Here is a 26,598-nt window from a genome sequence, read left to right on the forward strand (position 1 = left end):
CTCCTACTTACCAGCTCCAAGTCTGGCTTCAGCTCTCTGCTGCAACAGGTGGAGACTGCTTCAATCTTTGATGCTCTCTGAATCTTTTCTGAAGATTCGGAGAGCTTTGAATCAATTTGGACCTTTTTATCGGTCCTCTGATTCAATTCAGATTTGGAGATTTGGCCACCGAATCAGGCTGAATCTCCTCTGAATCGAATCAGCATCTGAAGCTTTGCACAGTCCTAACATTTATAATAACATATTGACACAGAGATTAATCTAGCAGGGGTCTAGGAGTTTTATGTAGGCATAATCTTTCCCTGGAAGGATCTATCCAAGTAAGATGATGTTTCCTTTTCAATGCTGTCCCTCACTGGAGTCAGATCTTCTTCACTGACTTCTCTCAGACAAGTTTCAATTCCATGTGCATTGCTCATACTCTTTTTCCCAACCCTTGGAGCAGTCATCAGTGAGTTCAAAGGACCCTCTCAAGGATCCATCTTTGAAGAACAGAGAAAGTTAAGGAGCACTCTTCACAGCTTGCATCCACAGGAGCTGTTCCACATGCATAAGCCTCATTGCGTTCCTTGGCCACAAGGCTGGCATGAGCCACATTGTCCAGGAAGTTGACAATCCTGGATCCAGTACATATTTCTCTGCTACTTTTGTTATAAGATACTGTTTTACACGTTTCTGAAGTGTCTTCTGCCATAACAAGCTGCATATGATTATCTGCTCTTGGCAGACACAAATACATCATCGTATTTTGTTCTGAAACCTTTAGAAAAAGCACTGTGCATGTCAGCAGATGCAGCATCATCTAGTAGGTGAGGCCATGGACTAGAGCCAGAATATGTGGATTTCACCAAAAACTACCTATGGGAGCTTGAGCAAATTGTTTTACCCCTCTCCTTCCTTTACATGCTACATCTATCTTCCCTATTTATACTGCAACCTATTCAGGGCAGGGACTGTCTCTCAGGGTGCCATTGACAAGTGCCTCATACTAATAGGCTGAGTCTTTATCAGATGCCTTAAGCTTGAATTTTTTACACATAATAAATAACAAGAAGGACGTGTTTTTCACTTCCCCATTTCTGATCTCCTTCACCATCAAAGCCAAATGTTTAAAGTCATTAGAAATGTTTATTATTAAGTTAAGTCTGTTAGAGACAAGACTGGACAATTTTAGAGTCTATTATCTTGAAATGAATATAAGTACTCCATACAACCCACCTTAAACATAACAATAAGGGAGTAACTCCTTACAATAACAAATATCAATAGGAAACAGAATCAACCAAATTGAAAACTATAAAATCATGGGCAAAGATTAATCGATTATTGTATTAATCCTTCTTATTCATCCTTTTGAAGATATTTTGTAAACTCTCTTGACCAGCCACAGAACAACAGGATGCATGCAGCACACTTCTGCACCACAGGAATTTGGCATTTTAATTCAGTGGATTAGGATTAGTCTAAAATGGTCTCAGGTAGTGGAATAAAGACTACCCTGTAGTCCTTAGTTTGTAGGAGTTTTAATAACAGTTTAAGGAACAGTATTTGCCTCTTTCTACTATTAACATTAAGAGGACCAAATATTTGTGAACCCAGCATATACTGAACAATATTCCTTACCACTACAATTTAACCTGCCTCTTCCCTCCTCCTTTCCTTCACAGCATGTACAGACAATCTGCCATAACAGATGATGGTTTTGTACTCTGCTTCATGTACACCTTAAACTTGTTCATCGCTGACTTTCTGCATCATAATAGGAACGCTTACAAATATCTTGGGGAATGACACACGAGATCTGAACAATTCAGCCATTCTGTCAAAAGCTAAAGAAAAAAAATCCTGACCCAGCTACAGCAGGAAAACAACTTGCTGAAACATCACCTAAAACAGGAGGTTCCAATTCATTGGAACTCAACTTATTACATGCTTGAGCAGCTTCTGGAACAACAAAACGCTGTGCAAGATTTTGTAGACCAGTGTAAAGTAAGAAAAAGGAGATATTCTCCTAACCTTTACACTACAGAGTCTTGACAGCTGCTCTGGTTACCATCCTCCTTGAGTACTCTATGCTGACAAGGCATGTCTGCAGCAAGGACCACATTCTGAAATCCTTACTGAATTAAGCATGCTCTTTACTCAGGCAAACTCTCACCAAATTCAATGATAATTTTGTTTTTGTAAGAATTGAGAGCAAAACTCTTTACATTTTTAGTTTTAAAAAAACTTTGCTAATGTGAAGTAAAGAAAAATCTCATCATCTCAGGCCACTTACTGAGGATGTGGAGTAGCTCAGAGATTGTCCACAGGCTCCATAATAAATAAAGGATCGGAAATAATGATTTTATATTTATATTGTGCTTTTCATTCTAAAGAATCCCAAAGTACTTCACAAGCTCAACAATTCATTACAAGAACTGCACACAATGATCTGCTTTACCCACAAACAAATGAAGCTATCAGAAATGGAAGCTAATTAGCTATTGCAGCAACAGAGCTCAATTTAAATCTGGAAGCAAAGAATATTTTTTGACACTGCAGGGTGAATTTAGGGTCAAGCAAAATGTAATTTCCCAAATTGGAATTTCTCCAGGAGATATCCCTTAACCTTTGGTTGTTCTGGAGCAAATAAAAAGGAAAAGCAAAGAACAAATTTGCCTCAGTGTCTTGCAATAAAACCTGCATTAACATTTAAAATAAATCAAACAGGGATCTAACTTAATGTGTTTCAAATCTCAGCCCATTTACTGCTTAAAATTTGGGAGCTTGGATCATTATGACATGTTTCCTTTGTCTTGTATGCTGTTTGGGTATAATTCGGTGCCTACTAAGCCTGATGGAAAAACTTCCAGTGACTGTAACGGGATCAGACTCTATTACTATCTGATATCAGCGATTCATAGATACTATGTATTACGGTGTCTTTTGCTGACAGTCCATTCTGAAGAACTATCAATTAATAAACTATTAATACTTTCTTTATGATATTCACAGAACATGTTTCTCAGCTGAACAAAGTTTATCATTGTGCGGATTATATATAATCAATTTGGAGCTAAACCCATGATGCATGAACTATGGAATAGCCTCCGTAAATCTCCAGTGAGTATTACGCCTCCACAAGAAAAACTTCCACCGTGTTGCAGTAATCTGGATATCTCCTCCAAAAGTAAAGCCAGTGGTGTAACTAGCGGGGTGAGAGGGGCACATGCCCCAGGCACCAAGTTAGGAGATGAAATAGAATTGCCTCTCCATCTCTGTGGAGTCTGCACCGTGGCACCATACCCATCCTAGGAACTCCAAAACAGACTGCTACTGCTGCTGCTGCCAATTTAAAAACAGCAGCCACAATGGGTGGTGCAAGTAGTAGCAGCAGCTCAGCTGTTTGGGAGTTCCCACTATGGGTAAGTTTGCAGCCTCCTTACTTCCCCTCCCCTCCACTGTCTGAACAGCATGCCCTCCTCCGCTCTCACTCCCCTGCCCCACTCTCCCTCAGAGTTTGACCCAGATGCTATTTCTGCTTGTTACACCACTGAGCAAAACTACTTGTCCTCTCTATCCAATTCACTAAGATAATGCCTAGGTAGCAGTATACTTTCTAGGGTATATTTCCCACAAAACTATACTAATGCCACCTGGGGTGGGTGGGACTTTGAATCATTCTTCCAGACATGGAAACTGCAAGACCCAAAAATAAAAGCTGTAAATTTAGCAAAACAAGTCCAGCTAAAGTGGGTGGGAATTGCAGTGTTCAAATAGCAATTTGTGTATTTTTGCTTGATCATAGGAAACTCATTACAGCCTCCTTTTATATTTTGAAAACATTTTTGGAATGCTCATGAATTGAAGGAGAAATAAGGATGAGTACCTCAGCAGAATTGCCATTTAAATCAAATTAACGTTACCAATTAGAGATAGAAGGAGGCATTTCAATATCAGCCATAATTTGTGCTTATAGAGCTTCACACTTCAGGCACTCTCTGCCTGAGAGATATTTGAAGGAGAAAAATACCTACCACAATGGGAACTCAGCTAGGGCTATTGAATTTTCTAATTTTTCATTGATAAAAAAATATAAACTCTCTGATGCACACAGAGAATTTGGATATCTATAGAGAAAAGCAAAATCATTGACTCAAAATGAGTGATTATACTCTGTTGTTCATTGTTAGCCTTTAATACCCAAATAATTTTCTGTTGGATAGCAGCAAATAATATATGGAAATATGTTTGTTATAACACAGTAAGTGCATATCTGGAGCCTAATTCATGCTTTGCCCTATGACTCCTTAACACCATTCCATTGCATAAGCAGATTGTTAATCATAAGGAAAAGGCCTGTAGAGAATTGCAAAAGTGGAAGAGGTTTCTCAGCTAGACCTACTCTGGGCCCCTGGATTTCAAGGCTGACATAAGGTTTGTCAGGAAAGGAGGAAATAACTGCTCTATGGCTCTTAGCTGTTGGAGCCAGAACACAAATTGGAGCAGTAGAGAGGCAGGCTCAGGAGTAGCATACACCAGGGACCAAGCAGGCCCTCCACCAGCCTGAGACTCCAAAGGGCCAAAGAAGCTTAAAGTCATCTCTCAGCTTTCTCCCGTCTTTGCCATTGTTTCCAGGGCTGAGCTGAGGAATGGAGAATGGTCCTATGCCTCCATAAACATAAGCAGCTAATGACTCATCCACGAGGTCAAATAACATAGGCAACAGCAATTGATATCGAATATCAGGAAAACTCAAGTGCATCTCAGGAATAAGTCACGTTGTACAACTATTGAGGTTTTATAGTACCATAAATAATAGATTCTCATCTGTATATATGTATCCCCAAATATAAGTGGCCTATGTAGCTACAGAAAATATCTATCTTGTACTCTGAAATAAATGAAATAAAAATGTTTGAGGAGTAGTAGCTTTACTGTGTAAAAACTGATTGCCCAGATGATTTAAAAACAAAAACGATAAATAAATTGTTGCAATGGGTTTTTTTTTAATACTTTTTTTCTACTCTTAGAGTATCTCCATAATCTTACTGTTCTTAATGAAACTGGGTCCACAATAACTGTCCCATTAGCAGATACTTGTTTGATTTAAAGTTGCAACATCCTTGGGATTAATCCACAGTAAAGATATCATCTAACTGTAAAAGGATGAATACTACTACATCAGTGAGCTTCTCATAAGGTTATATCCAACACTAGGGTCACAAACTATATCAACCACCAGCTGTATAATAAGTGTCTTTTGTGAGATGTGTTTTCATATTAACTTTCTGGCTTTACTGCATCCAAGCACTGAAAAGCAAGTTTAGCTTTGTTTTCACAAAAGTGATGCCTCAGAAATTCTGCATAGAAATTCTGCTATTGAGTTTTGGGAGGATAGGGGTAACTGCCAACCCAGCCATTCAGCATGCAGCAGTGGCCTACCTAGCTATATATTTCTTTCTCAAGACATTAATTTTCCATCTTTGTCTACTTCTTGAAAGCAGCCCTGATTCTGCTCTTGTGGAAAACAATGGCATAACTCCCACTGATTTCAGTGGATTAGTTCCAGTATCTCAATTTACATGTGATTAGCAGTAATTTTGTATACTTAGGGTCTAAAAAATTCATAATCAAATTTACAAGTGGCTATATTCTGATTTTCTAGGGATCCTAGCTTATTTCATAGGCTCCTAATTTCTACGTTTAATCACTTTTGGTCCTAGCCCAGTATGCAATCATCTGACCACGGAATGTATTCTTAAAAGCTTCCCACAAAGTTATTGGATTTGTAGTTGATGGAATGTTAATTTGTAGGATTTCTTTAATACTGAAGTGCAAACAAAATTGCTCTTGCTCAACAGACAGACATTCATCCTCCAGACATTCACTATACTGAAAGCCTTTTATAGTTGATCTGCATTAGCAGAGCTGAATGGGCAAAGCAGTCCATAGGTTTCAGCCTTTGTAAACTGGTGTAAGTATAAAGTTTGAGTTTTATGGAAATGGTGTTGTCCTTATTAAAGAAATGTGTGCAAAAGGAGCCCTGAAAGGAACATTCGCTTTTAGCTGGATCAAAACAATTCTGCAGCTCAGAGTCTAAAGTGATCAGCCAGTCTCTTGGATTAGCCAGTCTCCAAATGATCAGTCAGTCATGTTGGATAATCCACTTTAAAGGTATGAGGTTTATAAGGCATGCGGCTTTGTATAGAATAATGCCCAATGCATAGCTAAAGTAGCCATGAATATCAAATCAGCAAGAAGGTGATCAGAATCTGCTCCTGCAAAATGCCAAGTACTTCTGTGAGGATCTGAGTGCCTCTGGTGCTTGCGGACTTCTGTGCGAGTGGAGGGCACTTATCACTTTATAAGGCTGAATCATAGGGGGGTGATATTTTAAACATGTGACTGATTTTGGTGCTCATTAAAATGAAGGACTAATTGCACTGGTTCGACTTGAGTCAGGTATTGCTTGAGCAGGTGTTGTGTGCTCTTCCCCAGACAGCTCAGCCAATGCACCTGCCACAGGCCTACTTTTTCACTCTTACATCTCTCAGGCTTTATTCGGTGAGAAGGATCACTTAGCAGGTGCTCAGCCTCCCATAGGGCAAAACCCTGAGAGAGGTAGGTCTCTTCAAGAGCAGCTGCTAATCCTGCCACACTCTCTTGTGCTTTGACAAACTATTTTCATTTATCAACTCAAACACAATTTGAACTTCAGGTTTCCATAAATGAAAGTGTATAGCATAAATTAGCTGCAGTAAATTATTTTATATTTCTTTAAAAGCCTATTGATACCAATCGGATAAAGGGAGGTTTTTGTCTTCATAGCACTGACTGAAATAGGTCTCCACCAATCAGTGAGGGTTTGGCACCTAACTACCATTTGGGTGTCTCCTGCTTGACTCTTTTTTCATTTTGATGTATGATTTTCTACTGCAAGGCTTCTGGGGGAGGGGGGATGCCTAAAAGCAGCAATTTCTAAGCTGTGGGATGGAAAAAAGAGAAACTTTTATATTTGCATTTACTTGCCTGGTTAAATACATTATTTGATACTTATTCTTTAATTTCTTGTAATGAAAAATAACAAGCCCCGCATAACAGAGCTCATTCCTGTGTAGAATACAGTGACTCTTTCTGATCGCTTTATTGAATGGAACCTTTCTTTGAGCTGTTAGTTAAATGTCGCGTGAAGTTCTGAGAACAAATTGTGCTGTTTTGGGACATTAACTTCACATTAATTTGGCTAATCACTTCTACTTGATAGAAGTTTGTTTGAAAAACAGAATACTTCAGTTGCAGTCAACCTGTGCAAGCAGTCACTTGGTAATAGCAGTCAGCTGCACAAGTAGTCAATGAAATCTCATGGCATCTAAACATTCAGTTATGCCTTTACCTAGGTGCCAAAGAAGGTGAATCTTCTCTCAGTGGTTCTGCATAACAAAGTAGGGGGTGTAGTGAGATACAAATTCAATCCAAGTTAATGGAGACTTCAGTTATGTGCTGCCATTAGTCACCAGCTGTATCCTGTTTCTAGACAAAAGCATGTGCAGTCTTGACCACTTTCATGAGACTTGCAATATTTTTCTTGTCACAGCCCTAGCTCCTAAAAATGAGGTGCTGTTTTTAAGCAAGTTCGCACCTGACTTGTTTGCAAAGTAAAAGCCGCTAAAAATTTCAAAAACAGACAGCAAATAAAAGAGAGAGAATTTGCTATTCTTAATTTCTCTGGCTTATTAAGCCAGGCACATAATTACTAAGTGCTTGACTCCTGTTTCTGAATGCTTGGGGGGAGTAATACTGCTCGTGGCATCTAGCTGAGGGTAGGGCTGGGTAAGAGTGTTAAGAGCTGTGAATGTTCTGTCTGACAGCTGTGCAGCAGGGCCCCGCGGGAAGCTCCATTTCCATTGCTTGCCAGGTGGACAGGAGGGAGCAGCAGACAGAATAGTGTATACCTCATAAAAGTTGCGAGGAACATCTGCATTCAGCAAGGCATCCTACATGCTCTCCTGAGGATGTAGCACAATAAATGGAACTGGAGAAAGAGGAGCAAGTTTCAGGAGGGACCTCGACTGATAGGAGTTCTGGATCCCACCAAAGGAATCTGTGACCAGCCTGCTGCTAGACCCAAATGTCCAACCTCTTCATCCTGACATCAGATTGATATAAAGCAGGGCTCTCCATTTTGAGTGGCTGGGGGATGCAGGACCCCCCATCCATACACATACAAACTAATCAAGTGCTGCACCCACTGCATGCTGCCCCATGTGCTGCCACACTACATAGGCTGCTGACACACTGCTTCAGCCCCTAAGCCACAAGCTTCCTCTCTCCACCTTCACAAACAAGCCATACTACATCCCTCCCCTGCCACCCCGGCCACGTGGACACCCTGCAATCCAACAAAATATTCCTCCTGCCTCTCCCCATGCCATGTAGATGTGCTGCAACTCACTCACTGCCTCCCCAGCAACCCTGCATGCCAGGTGACTTAAACGGGCGTGGATCATGTGCTAGGTCCCTGGGTTCTCCAAGCCCTCTGGCCTTAGGCTCCCTCAGCTCTGTGGGCTAGGCTGCTCCTCCCCATCCCCAGGCAGGCAATGGATACTCAAGGATGAAGGGAGAACCTGTGGACTCCAATAGCAGAGCAAAGAGGGGAGTGATGCCTTGACTAACAGCCCAAGGGAGGAGAGGGGGAGACTCACATTAACCCTATGCACATGGCCCACGGGCTGCCTCTTGGACAGCCCTTGAGGTATTGCATTGTAAAAGGCCATGGGGCTTTTATCAACACTTCGGAGAAGATTCTCTGTGCGGCTCTGTTCTGTTTGTACTTCTCAAGCAGTGCAAAGTAAAAAGGGAATACCTTCAAGTCTTCTGCTGAGGATTCACTTAAGGTAGAGGACATCTTCAGCTCCTGTGCCTGCCAGCAGGTATTCCTTTGGTGCAAGGGGCATGTGTGAATGCAGAGGGTAAATCTAAAGATGGAGGTAGAATGCTGGACTCTGATTGTCCCTTGCTGACATAGTTCTATTGAAGATCGTAGCCAGCGAGCACAAATTACAGCAATTCAAAGCCCTCTTACATGTGATGGGGCAGAGGACTGGGGAGTTTTGGACTCTGTTTCTTCTTTTTTTCCTGTCTTCTCAGCTGCCCAGGATATCAGTTTTAGGTATAGGAGCCCTCCCCTATTAGGTGTTTCCAGAGCTCAACAAAAACAGTGGCATACTAGACCTGAGCTCTCTCTGGGGCTTTTACAACTGTGGCATGGGAGTAGACAAAGAAGCACCCAGAACCACTTTCTCCTCCACCCCTATGATTAGGATGACCATATGTCCTGGTTTGGCCAGGACAGTCCGGGATTTCATAGGCCAGTCCCAGCCAGTTGGTGAAAATTGAAACAAAAGTTCTGGAATCGCAGGGGCCCAGGGCTCAGTCCAGCAGGGAGGTGAAATGTCATGGTACACCAAGCAGAAGGGCAGGCAGGCACCACTGCTGCTCTGTAGGAGCAAAGCAGGTGGACTGGAGTGGTCCCAAGCCAAGCCCCCCCCAGCCACTGCTCAGGAGGAGCTGGATTGGGTATTAGAGCACCCTTACCTCTGGCTACAGCACCTTCTTCTGGCTCATGCCTTCCTCTGTATCTTCCCACTGCTGTCTCCAAACCTTTCCCATATCTCCTGCATTATTAACTGTGCAAAGCACTTGCACTTACAGTCTGATTATGGGCAGCTCCCAGTTCACCAGACCATAACCCCCAAAAGGAAAGCATTCACCCCCTGGGCTGGAATTTCAAGTCCTAAGAGGGAATTCTGAGTCTTTGAGTCAGAGGAACTGCTAGAAGCAGGAGCTGCTATTCTGAGCACAATCAACATCCACCAAGCATCAGCTGGCAGCTTGTAAAAATTCTTGGTTAGACTTTGAAAAATGTGACTAGCACATGCTAATCATTACAATATGCAAATGATGTAATTGGTCACAACCACACACCCATTCAAACTAGCCACCGTGTGCTTCTTTTCAAAATGATATTAGTGACTAGAAAAATAAATACCATCATTTTTCTATTGCTTTTATGCAGCAAATAAGAATTAAAGAAAGTTATCTGAAACTGCAGTTCTACATTTGCAGCCAACCTGATCCAATTAAAGCATGTCGGAGCCTGCTCTACATTTTAAATGAACACTCCAGCATCACCTCACCATCACATGATTTAAGCCCCCATGCATTTCAAAATGGCTGTGGGGGCACTTTATCTAAACCTTGTTGGATGAGCTTTAGATAAAGCTTCCCACAGCCGTTTTGATATGCGCAAGGTGCTTAATACCTGAGACAGTGAGCCGTTTTAATTAAAGAGACTGTCCAGGAGCTGCTTTAATTAAAATGCCCTCACCCTTGCACCACTGAGCACATGTATAGGCAGCTATAGTGTCCAGCAGGGAACCAGGGAGCACACCTGCCATCCTCAACTGCACAATATTTAGTGTCTGGACATATTAATATGTGGTCAGATTTTCAAACCAGATAGGCATTTAACATGAGCTATGAAAATACCAGAGTAATCAAAAATGTACACAAGTAGTTGAGTCAGCATGTACTGGTTTTAAAGTGCAGGATGCCTACATCTGGATCCAACTGCACATGCCTACCTATTAGAATAATTATATGAAAATCATAGAGAAGTGGGAATGGATAGGACCATCAGACATCATCTAGTTCAACCCCCTTCCTGAGGCAGGATCATACTTACCTGAACCATCCATGATCTAAACTCTTTATAAAACTACCATCAACTGTGACACAAGACATAACACATTAATTTGGCACAGGTAAAGCAGGGGAACCACAGCAGCCCATCTCCTGCTTCTATAAAAGGTTGTTAATATACACTCGAAAAAGCCCAGGTAGAGGGCCATGCCTCCTGCTACAGAGGAAGGCAAAAACCACCACAGTCCATACCATTCTGGCCATGCGATAAATTTCCTTCCTGACCCCAAATATAGTGATAGGTCTGCCCCTGAGTAGAAGGGCAAGACCTTCATTCATCATACTTCATTGTTAGGAATTCAATATTTTTTCTTTCTTTTTTATTAAAATCTCCCATATGCTAAAAGGCTGACGTCTTAAGACAAGATGGACTTCAAATAGTAATTGGGTCAAGAATTACTAGCTAATAGGCTTCCTTAGCATCTAATATAGTTCCCTAATATTGGCCATAATGCCAGTGCCCATGAGAATGGTTTCCTCTTACTTCATCTTTCATGGTTCACTTATTTTTTGCATTATTTAGAACGCCAGAATAAATAGGAGGTAAAATAGTGGTTCGAATATTAGTTTATATACAGCATTTTCCTTTCAGATATATTATTTTTTTGTTGCAACTCAAGAATCATTATCCCCATTTTCAAGTCATTAGCCCAAGGTCGTAGGCAGACCTGGGAAAAGAACCCACATGACTTGACTCCGAGTCCAGTACGCCATCCCCACTGGATGCTCCTTCTAAAATTAGCTCTTTTAATACTGTGCACAGTGATGTCCAACTTCCTTCATATTCTTCTTCTTTTTCTCAGGCATATGCATTATTTATTTCTATATAGTCATTTCTACCAAATCTGCATTGTTTCTGTCTCCCCTCTGCTGGGTGAATATACTCTTGTACCAGCACTATTAGAACTGTTTTAGCAAACTCATAAAAAATGCCTTTTCATCTTTAATCATTTGCTCATCTATACAATGTTGGGGGTGAAGGTATTTCCCCTCTGGCAGTCTTATCAAGGACAAGTAAAATATCAACCCAGTATTTTCCTCTTCATAAGCACTCCCAGAACATATGAATGTAATATAATTTCCAATAGTCCTAGTGTTTCTTTGACACAGATTAGTCCCATTACTGACTGGGAGGCTGATGACAGGCAGCATGCATATCAATGACATTTTGGTATTAGTGATGTTGGTTTTAATAACTGGAATAACATTCCTGGAAGTACTATACCAGAGGGTGTCCAAAAGAACTTCTGAAAATGGTGGCTAATGGAACAAGGCAATGATAATTGATGTTCTTTGCTAAGTAATGTCAGGCTCATGTCACTATGTGAACAAAGAACAAGTTTAGTAGCATATCACAGAGAGAGGAACTAGAACCAAATCCTTGTTTCTTTATTTGTGTGACCATTTCTTTTGCTATTAAAAGAAATATTAGCCTAAGTAAAATAAGCAGGCTTGGGCCCCTGACTCTATATCCCATATCTCAGGATATGCTGTCTTGTTATTAGCATTACAAAAGTGTCTTGTGTTCCCAAAACCTAAATGCATAATTTGTGAATGATATTATGTGTTTGCAGCTGGCAGTAAAGGGTGATATATTGTAAATGCTTTTCTGGAAATGTTAGAGTGAATATCTATCAAAACTCTATTGTCTACATTGGCATTCATATAGCATAGTCTAAAAACACTTCAATCTCTCACTAAACTAGAGATTTTTCACATCATTTGAATTTTTATTACAGCTTAATAATAAAAGCCATTAGTAAGGTCAATCTAAATTCACCGTGTTTGCAATTTTAGGATTTTCTTCACAGATTTGGCTCTAGTCTCCAGAATTTAAGCTTTCTCTTTACAGAAGAGAACTTTCTGGTTGCAAAGCTAGCCCGGGGCAACATTTAGAACAGGAGTGGGCAAAATACGGTCCATGGACTGGATCTGGCCCGCCAGCTGATTGGATCTGGCCCACAGGCAGGCACCCACCAATTAATTGTAGCCATCCCCACTGGTGGCTGCCCCTGCTGTGCTCTGCATGGGGCTGAGTCCTGCCTGGGGCAGTGCGTGCTGTGTTCCAAGCCTCCCTCACCGGAGGGCAGCAGCCCCTGCCAGCCAGCACACTTTCTGAACAGGGCTGCTGCTGCTGCCCAGGGAACTGCTGAGCTCCTCCAACTTCCAGTGACTTCTCCTCCTGTCTCTGCTTCAGTGCTTGTAGCATTGAGGGGAGCCAGGTGGGCTCGACTTACAGCATACTTTGATCCTGATCTTGCAGGGAAGAGGAATGTGTGGATGGAGTCGGGAGCATGCAGGAGCTCGGATGCTCACAAAAGCCCAACTGGCAGGCAAGTGACAGGCAGGAGGGGGGAGCAGCAGCAGGAGCCAGTATGCACTTGGTGCAGCCCCGCTGAGCAGGCACATGAGAGAGAAGCAACAGCAGCAGGAGCCAGTGTTGGCTCTGCTACAGCCCCACCGGACAGGTGTGGGACAGAGACCAAGAGCTGGCGGCGCCAGGCTTTGCTCCTGGCCCCAGGCTTCCTCCCTCCCCTCTCGCAGGGGCTTCTGTTGCTGCTTACCAGTGACAGCTGCTTTCCTGCCCTTTGCAGCAAGCTGCAAGCCAGGCAGGCAATGCCAATTGCCTTCCCCCTCCCCTAGCCCGCAGAGGGGCTAGGCTTAGCCACACTGCAAAGAGCAGGCAGGGGGGAAGCCCTGCACAGCCAAGCCACCCACACCACACATGCACCCACACCCCTTCACGCACCCCACCTCACATACCCACACACACACCAAACACTGTCCTATACACCCCAACCACACACCCCAACATACACATCCCACACATGTACACCTACACCCTAACCCCCACCATCCCCACACCCAAAACACAAACATAACCCCATACACCCCACCATACCCACAAACACACTCCACACCTCAACCACGCACATCCCACACCCCGCACACACATCCCACACCCACACGTATACCCACCACCCACACACACACTTACACCTCCCCACACATGTACCCACACCCCCTCACACACTCCACCCCCTCATCATACCCACACACACGTCTAACAGTCCTATACACCCCATACCCCAACCACATATCCCACACCCCTACACACATCCACATATACACCCCCACACAACCCCACATACCCCATCTACACTATACCCACCTACATATACCCCACACACACCCCACCTCCATACACACCCAAAGTCCCCCACACCTCAACCACACCCACACCCCCCACACATCCCGCACCCACAAATACACCCACCCTCAACACACCCCTCCTACACCTCCACACACGATGCCTGCAACATACCCACACCTCACATACACCCCCCAACCACATACTCCCCAATCACACACACTCCCTCTACCCCTTCACACACAATATACAAGCAACACCCCACCCTCCACCCCCCCCGCCAAAGGAGTATTTCTTGGGCAAGGGGAGAGAGATCCAGTGGCAAAGGTCAGGGGGTGGGATTTCTAGTCACAAGATGGCAATCAGGGGGTGGGGCACCTGTCAAGGGGAGGGGCTACTGTTGAGGCCCTCAATGCCTCACCAAAGCTCATTAAGCAGTCCTCCACCCAAAATAATTGCCTGCCCCTGATTTAGAAACTTCTTCTGCAGAAACAGGTTAGCGCTGAAGAGATTAGGATCAAATTAAAATTCAGAATCCATGCTTAGTTTGGAACATGGAGTTTAATAAAAGATACTTACAAGACAATGATGTCTGAAGGAGGATAAGGACAAGCCATCCTAAAAATTGCATTTTAAACATTTCAAATGTTTTTACATTTCACTGCATTTTCATATCTCTTTTTAGTACAATAAAATATTTTAGTGCTGAAATGAATTTGAAAGGGCTGGATTCATATGTGATTGGCAGTTAGCCCCTCCTAACTTGGTGCCTGAGGTGAGTGCCTCTCTCACCTATCTCCAGTTACACTAGTGTCCAGCCCCAGAACCCTCTTCAAGCCAGGATCATCCCTGACTAGACCATACCAGCTATGTGTCTGTCTAAACTGCTCTTGAAAATTTCCAAGGATGGAGATTTCACAATTTCTCTAGGTAGTCTGTTCCAAAGTTTTGTTGAGCCCCAGCTCAAGTCTGGGATCGTGCCCGGTATGCAAGGGCCAATAAAGATACCAGGGGTGAAAGTATAAAGAAGATTTATTGCTAGCAATAAAAGGTGCAAGCGGAATAATTTCACATAACAAGCACACAGATCACTATTTCTAAGCATCTTTTATACAGGAGTTTTTGAACCTTCATAAGCATCCTTGTTTGCTAATTGGTTATAAAGGAGTGACACAAGGAGTTTTTCACTGAACATGTCTCTATACCTGTGTTTTAGCCATGTATCTCATTTACATACATGTGTGTTTCATTAGCATACTTTTTCCCCACCTAGGGGCGTGATTTTTAGTATTTTAATGAGCCCTTTAACCCAGTACTTAGCTTCTTGCTTTTGTTTTCAAGCCCCCTTTATCTAGGACTGTCTCCTCCTTCTCATTGCAGATGGGCATTCGTCTCATAACATTCTCTTCTGCTTCATCTCCGGGTAGTGCTTTCTAGGTCACTCCTTACAGTTTGACCATTCTCATAGTCTGAGAGTTCTCCCTAACCAATGTAAGTTTCCCCTGCTGAAGCTTGGAGAAATTTAGGTTGGAGATTAGGAGGAATTTAGAAGGACATCATGGTTACCAGGAAAGCAATGAGGTTGCTTGAGTGCAACTGAGGGAAGCATTTGTTCCTTCCATTTACTATGGATCTAAGCAATCTTTGTAAGGAATGGTGTGTCTCTCAGGTTTTAAGACCAGACATTTTTGTATACACTGCTGTGGTCTTTTCTGACAAACAGCATTTCAGGCATCTCTCCAACTTTCTTAAAAATGTACCCTTTCAGTTTTTAAAATATAGAAGATAGGCCCCAAAGCCTTATGGAGTGAGTGCTGCTGTGCAGGGGACAGTTCCTTCCCTTTCCTCTGGACTGAGGCGTATCTTCAGATCTACATTTCAGAGCTATGAGACAGGGAGATAATTTTATACCCTGCAAAACTCAGATCTTCCAGACTATCTGTTAACTACAGAAGAAGATCATGTCTCTACCCCTTACTTATCCTGCCAAGCCTCACTGTGGTCAAACATACTGCATTGTTCTGCATCCACTGCCACCTGAAGTGGAAATACTGCAGAATTGGACCCAATGGCCCAGGGGGCCCTCTTTTAGTCCTATGTTTCTGAGAACCCCTCAATATGGAATTCCAGTTGACTAATGGTGGCCTGATTTGCAAAGATTGTCTTGCAGCTCTGCAAACCCTACAGCTATTATTACTTCCTAAGATAGATAAAATCTCTGCTAGGAATTGACAGTATTTTGGATGCAGTGGAAAGTCACTGTGAGAAACAGGGTTACTGAGAGGTCCAGTCTCAGGGTCACAAGGAGCTTGCCTTTGGAAAAAGTTAAGCCTGCGGTTTAGCACCTTCAATGGGACAAGCCCCAGAGAGCCTGTGTAAAGCTCATAGGCAGACTACAGCCTTTAAGTACAGGACAGTGAAGCCAACCTAGCCTATTGCTCTGTCTAGAAAAGCTTGTGCTGTATTTTTGTCTTGAATTTTAATTTGGTGAGAGGCTTAAAACTTTGCAGAAAGTTACTGAAGGTCAATTTATTACCCAATACTTGAGGAAATCAAAATAGAATCATGAATATACAATAATCAGAATAGGAAACTAAAGTCACTGGACAAATTAGTTGGCATGAACTTCAATAGGAGTTTGGGATCAAGAAAGAATGCAATACCAGACCATTGCTATTTCTATTTGCAACCCTGAGGACTCTAAACAAAGTTCAGTTTCCACATGTATTAGGCTCTGTACAAAGAAGACAGCCACTCTCCCAGAGACCTTACAACCTAGAATACACAGAATACACAAAAAATGAGAACATGGATTGGTAGTGGGAAAAGAATAGGTATATAACCAACAGGGACTGGTATATTCTACAAATCGGTGATCACAGGGATTACTGTTCTAAGCAGCTCCAGAATATAGTTATTCACTTCACAGACACAGGGTCAATGCTAGCTGCTTTATCATACCCTATATTTATCACTGATTTAGTATGAAGTACATATGAAGATGATTCTGTATCATATGATTGGGCTTCAGTTATCCAAGAACTGGCGCACAGCCTTCAGATTACAAAGTACCAAAATGCAGAGGTATTCATTAGAAGCAAAGTCTTAATTATCTATTCTGAGTCGCAATGAAAGCTAAGCTACTACCAGTTGAGTTTTTTAATGTTATATTGCATAGGTCAAAACCTGAATATGTATCAGAGTTTAAGTACTTGGGTGGTTGAATAAATCATTTGCATGTTAAATATTCATGAAGAAACATCAGTACTGACACACACATGAACTGGGGCTACTATACAGGAAATCTGCCTTACATAAAAGAAATCCACAGTAGTATTTCAGGTGTGTTTCTTTGATAAGGTGATATGATTTGTGCCAATACTGGTTTAGGAAACTGGCTGCTGTTTATTTCTCATTTGTTTTATGGTATGACTCTAGGAAACAGTAATGTAACAAATAGATTGAATTGTCGTGGTTCATGCCACCTAGATAAAGTTTATTTCATTTTTTCTTTTACTGAATACATTACAGCAGCTTATCCTATGCAGTCAAAGCTTATGTGAAGTAGTGATCCAGGAAGCCTTAGGCTATGTAAAAAAGCCATTTGGCCCGGTCTGTCTTAGACTGCATTGTGTTACCTGGGATATCCTCCAGGAGAGAGAGAATTGCAGCACTACTGAGAAGCGGTGCATCAGCTCGTCCCTCTGCAGCAGACTGCTTCCTAAGTAGCTAGTAGTTCCAAAAGTGAAATTTTAATAGGGCTTTGGCAGCACTTCATTGGCGTTTCACCAGATTTAAACCCATGTAACCATGATCAGAGGCTGGCCCATTACTCATCTTACACTAAAGGTAAAATCGGCAAGATATGCCCATATCTGAATTCAATTCAGCAAATCAATGAACTTAATAATAATAAAAAAGCATATCGTTTGACTCATCCCTTTGGAGAGAGCCTGATAAAATATGGTTGTTCCAGAAGCACTGATGTGATTTTAATAGAGGAGGATAGTATAAAACAAGCTCAGAAAGAATTGACCAAAGAGAAGGGTTTTTGGAGGGTTTTTCTTTACAGTGACTGGATCAGTCTCATAGATCCTGTTCCACCTCAATCACAATATAAAGGAAACCTCAGCTTCATTCAGTCACACATCTACAATGGAAGTACTGGCTAATTAGAACACCATGAGCAGGCATAGGAGATAGTGTCATGCTGTAATTTCTTATTCACTTCCAAACTATCAAATGTACTAGTTTAACCTTAAGAACTATGGCATGACATACAACAGTTATTGGGTGAAATACATAAATAGCCTGCAGCACATGGGCTGAAACAGTTCTTCCTCCTCCTAGATGAGCTCCCTAACCATTATGCTAGAGACACACTGCCCCTTGTACTGTCTCTCACACCCAATGAATGCTTCCTTATTTTCTCCACAAACACAGTTTCAACAGGAGTGGTGGTGATATGAATAGCCTGGGGGTCAAGGCATAGTCTTAGGAGGTGAAAGCTGTTGGTTTGAAGACCTTCAGGGAATTGAACCAGGTTCTCCCACTGCCTGGATGAGTGTTCTAAGCCCCAGGCTCTTTTTTAAAAGAGGTGATTGTGACAGGTCCATGCCCCACTCACTGTGCTGCTGAGCTCCAGGTAGCTGGTCTGCAAGTGGCCGCTTCAGCACCCCACAGCTGGAAGCAGGACCACGGATTGATCCAGCCCTTCATGGCTCCCAGGACAAAAGGAGCTGGGCAGCTCTGCTCAGGGGGAAGCAGGAAGGAGGGAGTATCCACGGTGCCTCCAGAAGCCTCCCCCACAGCCGGTGTTGACCAGCAGATCCACAAGTAGGTGAATTGCTGGGCAGCATGGCAGCTCAAACTGAGGCAGGGGTTTCCCTGCTGCATCCAAACCCTCATTCTTTGAAGTTGCAGGGCCTACATGAGTCAGATATGGCCCACGCAGACCAGAGTGAGGAAAGGAGGAGCCCAGGCTCCAATAGAGGGGCAGTTGCCCACAAATCCAGGGGCTTGGAACCTACTAAGACCCAGACGCAGCCCACAGGTACATGCAGCGTAGCTGGGGTGGGATGAAAGTGGCCCAGGAAGCATCGGTGGATCCCGCCAGGGGAACAAGCCCACCAGGGAGCTGGGCTACAGAACTTTCCATGCTGGTATATCTTCAGGCCCTGAGACCCACAGTTGGGCAGCACCAGGTCCCTAGGGGTAGCAAGGGCATAGGAAGTCACCCCACGGGGTGCTATAACACATGGTTGGTTACCAGCCAATCCACAGCACAGTGCCCTTGGGGAAACAACCCCAATGCAGGGGTTGCACAGTGCACCCCACGCATAGGGGAGGAAGCGCCAAAGAAGAGGCACCTGACATGGCAGCATCATTTCCCTGGTCACTTGCACACTAGAGAGAATTTCAGTTTGAGTATTGTTGAGTTGTTCATTTTCCAGTTGGAGACACTTGGATCACCAGCTGGGTAAGCGAGGTGGGGGGCAGACTGCCCAGGAGGAACAGATGATGCCTGTGATACACCCAGATCCCACCAAGACCCAAGCCATAACACCTGAGTGGAAAGGGGTGGGGTGAAGGGGCAGTAAGGAACCCCACAGAAGAAGCACCAGCCAAGGCACCCAGGGTTTTGGAAAATAGTGAAGAACATCTTCCAGGGGAACTTCAAGTAACATCAAGTCATGGCAGGAAAGTAGACCCTGGTGCAGCTCTCGGGCAGAGCATGCCAGCAGCAACACAGTGAGCACAGGCCTGCCACAGTGACATCTTTTCCAGCTATGCTGTAAAAGAAAGTACCAGCCATCACTGCATTTTGTATGGAGTCCAATCCTCTGTGATAGGTATTTCCTGTGAATGGCTCTCAGGATTAAGCCCCTCTGGAGACTTAGGTGGAAGAATGCCTAGTTTTGGATCCCTGTCAGGCTTAAGCATGAACTAAATTCTGAGCAACTTGGTTCTGTGAAGACTGGTGCTGTTATGGACATGCACAGAGGGACAGCTCTAGGTGCTGGGGTAACTTTTAGAATCAATGAATGAGTTGCTTGTGGAGCTTTAGCACTTCCAGTTTTAGCAATTTACTAAATGGTTTTCAGGATCACAGTACTGGAATTACATGTCAGGACTGGGGCAAGTATAGTCCAGTCCACTAGTCAGAGCCAGAATCTAGCCAGGAGTTTGAAGCCAAAACAGCAACTGGGAAAACAGTGATTGGTCAGGAGTTGGAAACGAAGGCAGATGGTGCTAGGCAGGAAAGAGGTCAGGGGCAATTCTTTAATAGGAACAGGGAAACAATGCTAGAAGGTAGTCAAAGGCCAGGAATTGCTCTAGGTTTGTGAATCATAGATCAACAGCCTGTAACAATTTTTCTGTGAGACTGTAACTCAATATGGCACTTCTTACATTATGTTCAAGCAGCCAGACCCTTAAAGTCTCAATTTAAGATCTTGCAAGTTGTATTCTTCTATATGGGTTTTCTATTGTCTTTTGTATTGCTATTGTTATTAGTAATATATGACTTGCCAATGCAGCCATAAGATTCTGTTTCCATATCCTGATTGGAATAATCCAATTGTAATATTAGAGAAAGTAGGTCATTGGATCCCAATTAGAATGAATTTTCTTTCATCCTTGTCACACAAAGTAATTACAAATGGCATGGGCAGTTTCAGTCTCAGCTGGGAAGGGGATAGCCAGATCCTTCTATGGCTTATTTAATTACCTCCTTGCCAGATATCTGGTCAGGCAGTCTGAATGGTTCTCTACCCTCTTACATCTCATTTTATATATTTTTGTGTCACAATTCTAGCAATGCAGTTCCTTCTCCATGGTGCTATGTTATTTTCCAGCATTATTTAATATACCTACACCAAGGGAACTTATTGAAGTGAGAACCACTGAAAGGAATGATCTCCACCAAGTCACATATTCCTATTAACCATCAAAACTGATGAGCAGTTGTGTGATTGCATAGGTGTGGTACAGAAAGGTAAAGATTGTTTAGGTGTTTTGCAGTAGCACGATGGCTTTCATGTCAACAGTTGAGAAGGAACATGGCACCTACAGCAGTGTTTTATGTACCACACAGGATGGGAATTGTTTGACTTTACTGCCTTTTTATTTTCTGTTTTATATAACAGGTTATGTGGGACACTGGGTTATGCAGTAATTGCAAATGACATGCCTGTAGAGAGTCTTATCTATGAAGGGTGTGGTTGGTTCCCTGCAGCAGAGTCATATGTCCAGGTATTGCTAAGCTACCCATATTAGAACTATCATCTGGCTTCTACAGGGAAGTGAAATGTGTATTTCTGAGATTACTTTCTTCCTCTATTGTCACGTCTTGTTCAACTGGTGATCAATAAAGGCAGTTTTAAACACCAAAAATGCTTAATGAACCCCACAGAAGGCCAACTGCATGAAATGTAAAGCTGGCCTGCCCAGGCCTTGAAACAGTTGGGCTTAGGGAGCAGCCCCATAGCACCCCCCCCAGTGATCCCCAGCAGGTGCGGAGCACCCCTGCCGACCCCCAGCACTGCTGGAGTTAAGTAGGGCCCGTGGTAGGAGGGGACTACCTTAGTTCAGCTGCAGGGAGGCAGCTGAGAGGAGCCAAGAAGGGTCTCACTCAGCCCCAGCTCCAATTGGCCCAGCCCCGCAGGGAGAGAGAAGAGGGGGAGAGGGTACCTACTGGTCCCTCACTGGTGGGGCAAGGTCCCCCAAATCCCAGGCATGGCCCCCCCTTGCCCAGGAGCAGGGTGGTGCCAGTGGTGTGCTCACTACTCATGCGTGTAGTTTTAAAGGGTCCGCCAACAGAAAAAAAGCCCCGGTTTGGCTTAAGAAGTGGCACGAGATGCACAGGTGCAAGCCCATTCCCTCCCCCTCCACACCCCAAAGTCCCCCAGAGACCCCCAGCAGGTGCGGAGCACCCCTGACGACCCCTAGCACTGCTGGAGGCAAGCAGGGCTTGTGGTGGGAGGGGATTACTTTAGTTCAGCTGTGTGGAGGCAGCTAAGAGGAGCTGAGAAGGATCTCGCCCCACCCCGGCTCCAATTGGTCCAGTCCCCCAGGGAGAGAGAAGAGGGGGAGAGGGTAACTTCCAGTCCCTCTCTGGTGGGGCAGGGTCCCCCAGTTTCTGAGCAGGGCCCCCCCTTGCCTGGGAGCAGCACAGTGCCACCAGCGGGCCCGCTGCTCATGCACGTAGTCATGCGTGGACTCCCAGTGGCACAATGCAGATGGGCACACGCCAACACTGAAAAATGCAAGGTTCTCCACCTTGGGAGGAAAAACCTGCAGCATGCTTATAGGCTCAGCAGTGCTACGCTGGCTAGCACTATGGAAGAAATAGACTTGGGAATCATCATTGACCACAGGATGAACATGAGCCTGCAGTGCGATGCTGCGGCTAGTAAAGAGACCAAAACGCTGACTTGCATCCATAGATGCCTCTCAAGCAAATCCCAGGATGTCATTCTCCCATTGTACTCGGCCTTGGTGAGGCCGCAGCTGGAGTACTGCGTCCAGTTTTGGGCCCCACAATTCAAAAAGGATGTGGAGAAGCTTGAGAGAGTCCAGAGAAGAGCCATGCGTGTGATCACAGGTCAGGAAAACAGACCTTACAATGACAGGCTGAGAGTTATGGGGCTCTTAAGCCTGGAAAAGCGCAGGCTCAGGGGTGATCTGATGGCCACCTATAAGTTTATCAGGGGTGACCACTGGTATCTAGGGGAATGTTTGTTCACCAGAGTGCCCCAAGGGATGATGAGGTTGAATGGTTATAAACTACTGCAAGACCGTTTCCGGCTGGACATAAGGAAAAATGTCTTTACTGTCCAAGCCCCCAAGGTCTGGAATAGCCTGCCATCGGAGGTGGTTCAAGCACCTACATTGAACACCTTCAAAAGAAAATTGGATGCTCATCTTGCTGGGATCCTTTGACCCCAGCTGACTTCCTACCCCTTGGTGGGGGCCTGGACTTGATCTTCCAAGGTCCCTTCCAGCCCTAATGTCTATGAAAAACCAAGAGAGGTAAAAAGCAAACCAAAGAAAACAGGCCCCATGCAGACAGAGCTTCTGGCTCTTGGTTGCAAGGTCTGCCTGGCACATTTCCAGTCACATGGGTCCAGGAGCATGGCCACCTCCCCTTGTGAGGTTTGCTCTAGTTTGGAGTCTCTGGGGCCCAAGATGGAGGAGCTCCAGGTCTCAGTCCAGAGACTGCGTGCCATCAGGGATGGCGAGCAGGAGATAGACTCCTACTGCCAGGCCCTTCACCCCCTGGAGGCAGAGGTCACCTTCCAGGATGAGGGAGGACTCAGGGATCTCCCATACTGTCCAGCAAGGGAGTTAGACCAAGGTGATCAGAAGCCCTAAGGCCTGCAGCACCAAGGTCATCACCCCTCTGGAGCTTTGCAACAGGTTTGAACCTCTTGCAGCCCCAGTAGATCCTGCAGAGTTGCCAACTCCTGCAGGCAATGCAGGCTCATCTTCAGCTACCATCCCTGCTCTCACTAAGGCCGCTTGTAGAGTGGTCATTGTGGGAGACTCCCTCCTGAGCGGGACTGAGGGCACAATCTGCCGCCCCAACCCCTTAGCCCGGGAGGTCTGCTGCTTCCCAGGAGCCCATATCTGGGATGTGGCCGAGAGGATCCCAAAATTCATCCGGCTCACCAACCACTACCCTATGCTCCTTATCCATGTGGGCATGAATGACACGGCTCGGAGCAATGCCAGCAAGGTCATGAGGCACTACAAGGCTCTGAGAGTGGGGCTTAAGGTGTTGGAGGCACAGGTGGTGATGGGTAATTATTTTGGGCAGAAGGCCACTTACTGAGTTTTGGCAAGACATTGAGGGCCACATGACAGGCAGCCAGAGGCATATAAATATTAATTTTGTAAATTTTTTAGGGGCCCCACAGCCCAGATAGAATGGCCTGGTGGGTCGCATCTGACCCCTGGGCTGCATTTTGCCCACCCCTGCCCTAAGGTACCATGACTTGACAGGAAGAAGAGTCCAAAAGGAGTGGTTGTTCCTCAAGTGTGCAATCCTGACAGCACAAGGGTTGTCCATCCCATCTCAGAGGAAGGGTGGCAAAAGGGCACAGCAACCCCCTTGGCTCACCAGAGAACTTGAGGACACCTGAAAAGAGAGACTTATAAAGGATGGAAGGCTGGAATTACCACGAAGGAGGAGTACTCAGTACTGGTCCATGCCTACAGGGAGCAGACCAGGAAAGCCAAGGCTGCAACTGAACTCTATCTGGCTTCTCATATCAAAGATAAATAAAGTCCTTTTTCAGATATGTAGGGAGTAAGAAAAAAAAAAAGCAAGGGTAACATTGGACCCCTGCGACCCAGGAACCCAGGAAAAAGCCAACCTGCTTAATGGGTACTTCATGTTGGTCTTTCATCAGCCCAAAGGAACCACCCTGCCTAGCATGACGCGGGATGACAAGGGTGAGGGTGTATTTACACCCTGCATCAGTGTAGACCTTGTAAAAGAACACCTTGAGCAGTTGGACATCTTCAAATCAGCTGGTCCTGACAGATTACACCCTAGAGTACTCAAAGAGGTGGCAAGTGTCATAGCCCAACCATTGGTAAAAATATTCAAAAACTCGTGGTGCTCAGCTGAAGTACCTGAAGACTGGAAGAAGGCCAATGTGGTACCCATCTTCAAGAAAGGGCAGAAATTAGATCCCGGGAATTACAAGCATGTAAGGAAGCCACACAAGGACCTTTGGCCTCTCCTAGACCCCAGGGTCAGTCCTCCAGCTATTAGCCTTCACATCTCTGTAGGTCCTCCCTCTTGGGACCCTCCATAGATCACTCTCTGGGCTTGTCCAGAGCCCTCCACAGATCTTTTCTAATGCAACCCCTTCCTTCTCTAGGCCCCTTAATAGGCCCCTTAATAGGCCCCCACACTGCCACACTAATTGGGTACACCCAGACCCTTCACTAGATCTCTCAAACACTCCTCCCTCTCTCAGAACTCATCTGACCCCTTAATAGGCCCACAGATGCTCAGGCCCTCTCACTAGGCCCCTGTGCAGTCAGCCCATCTCTGGGCTCAACAGGCCCGGGCACTCATCCCCCTTCTCAGGGGGTCTCTGGACCCCAACACTGGCTCCCACAGGAACATCCTCCATCCCCTTAGTTCCTACCCAAACCTCTAGGTGCCTTTCTCTTTGCTGGCATTCAGAAGCTATAGCCTTCTCCTGGGTGATGTTCCTTCACCAGTTCCTAAGATGTTACTGCCAGCCCTGCTCTCAGAGTCTGGGTTTATACCCCATCCAAACCTAGCCTCCTTCCAATCAGGTGAGTACCTTGATCAGACCTAGCCTCACCTGCCAGCCCCCTGGGTGAACTAACTGTGCAAATAGCCTTGACCCCCACTTGCAGGTGGCTCAGCAGGCTGCCTGACCTCTGAAAATGGTAGGCACATCAAGTGCCCTGCCACAGCTTGACTTAGAGCACATAATGGGGACATGATCGCAACCAAGGGTGTTTGTGCACTGCTTGTTAGACACAAGGGTAATATAGTAAAAATTCAGTTTTTAACAGTCCCAAGAAAGCTAGTGCCAATTATTGGGTTGGGAACATGTAAAACTCTAGGTTTAAGAGAATGGATGTCATTGAGGCACTAGACAGCAAGAACATTGAAGAAGAGTTTTATGATGTGTTTCAAGGCATAGGGCAACTGTCAACTGAGTACAAGATATGGTGATGCATAGGGGGTGCAAGTGAACCCCCTGAGAGCAGCGGTACACCCCATGACTGCATTCACCCTGCCCCCCAGTCAGCGAGATCAGCTGAGGGGGAACCCCCGCAGTTGCTGACTGGTCGCTGGGGGGCATGTGCCCCCCCCCACACTAAGGCAGCACCAGTCGCCTATGAATAGAACCAAACTCTCCCACTATGTATGACCCAAGAAATATTCCCCTTGTACTAAGGGAGAAACTGAAAAAGGAATTAGACAGATTAGTTAACATGGACATTATAGAAAAGGTAGAGCAACCAACTGCTTGGGTTCATTCACTGGTCATAATAGAAAAAAAAGATGGATCCTTGAGATTGTGTCTGGATCCTAAGCAATTGAACAGGTACATCAAAAGGGAGCATTTTCCCATTCCCACCAGGGAAGAGGTATTTGGCAACATGGCAGAAGCTAAATATTTCTCCACTTTGGATGCCTCTTCTTGGTTTTGGCAAGTTCCCCTAGAAAAGAATACCACTAGCTTATGTACCTTCAATACACTTTTTGGAAAGCATTGCTTTCATAGGCTTTCTTTTGGATTGTGTGCATCTGAAGTATCTCACAGAAAGGTGCAACAGATTTTTTAAGATCTTGATGGAACTATGCTTTATATTGATGACATATTAAGTTTGAGATGGAAGAACATGACTTGAGGCTAAGAAAGGCACTAGAAAAAGCTTGTAGAACAGGTTTGAAACTAAACAAACAAAAATGCAAATTCAGGTCAAAGAAATAACATATCTGGGAGAAAAGCTTTTAGAGAAAGGGGTGCAAATCGATCCTGGAAGGGGTAGAACCATGACAAACATGCTACTCCCTACAGATAAGGAAGGAGTGCAGAGATTACTGGGGATGATCAATTTTGTAGGGAAATATCTACCTAAGTTAGCAGAGCAGACCAAACACCTTAGATCACTCCTACAAAAGAATGCTCAGTGGATAT

This window comes from Alligator sinensis, unplaced genomic scaffold (genome assembly GCF_000455745.1).
Source record: "Alligator sinensis unplaced genomic scaffold, ASM45574v1 scaffold117_1, whole genome shotgun sequence".
In the NCBI taxonomy this organism is placed as follows: domain Eukaryota; kingdom Metazoa; phylum Chordata; order Crocodylia; family Alligatoridae; genus Alligator; species Alligator sinensis.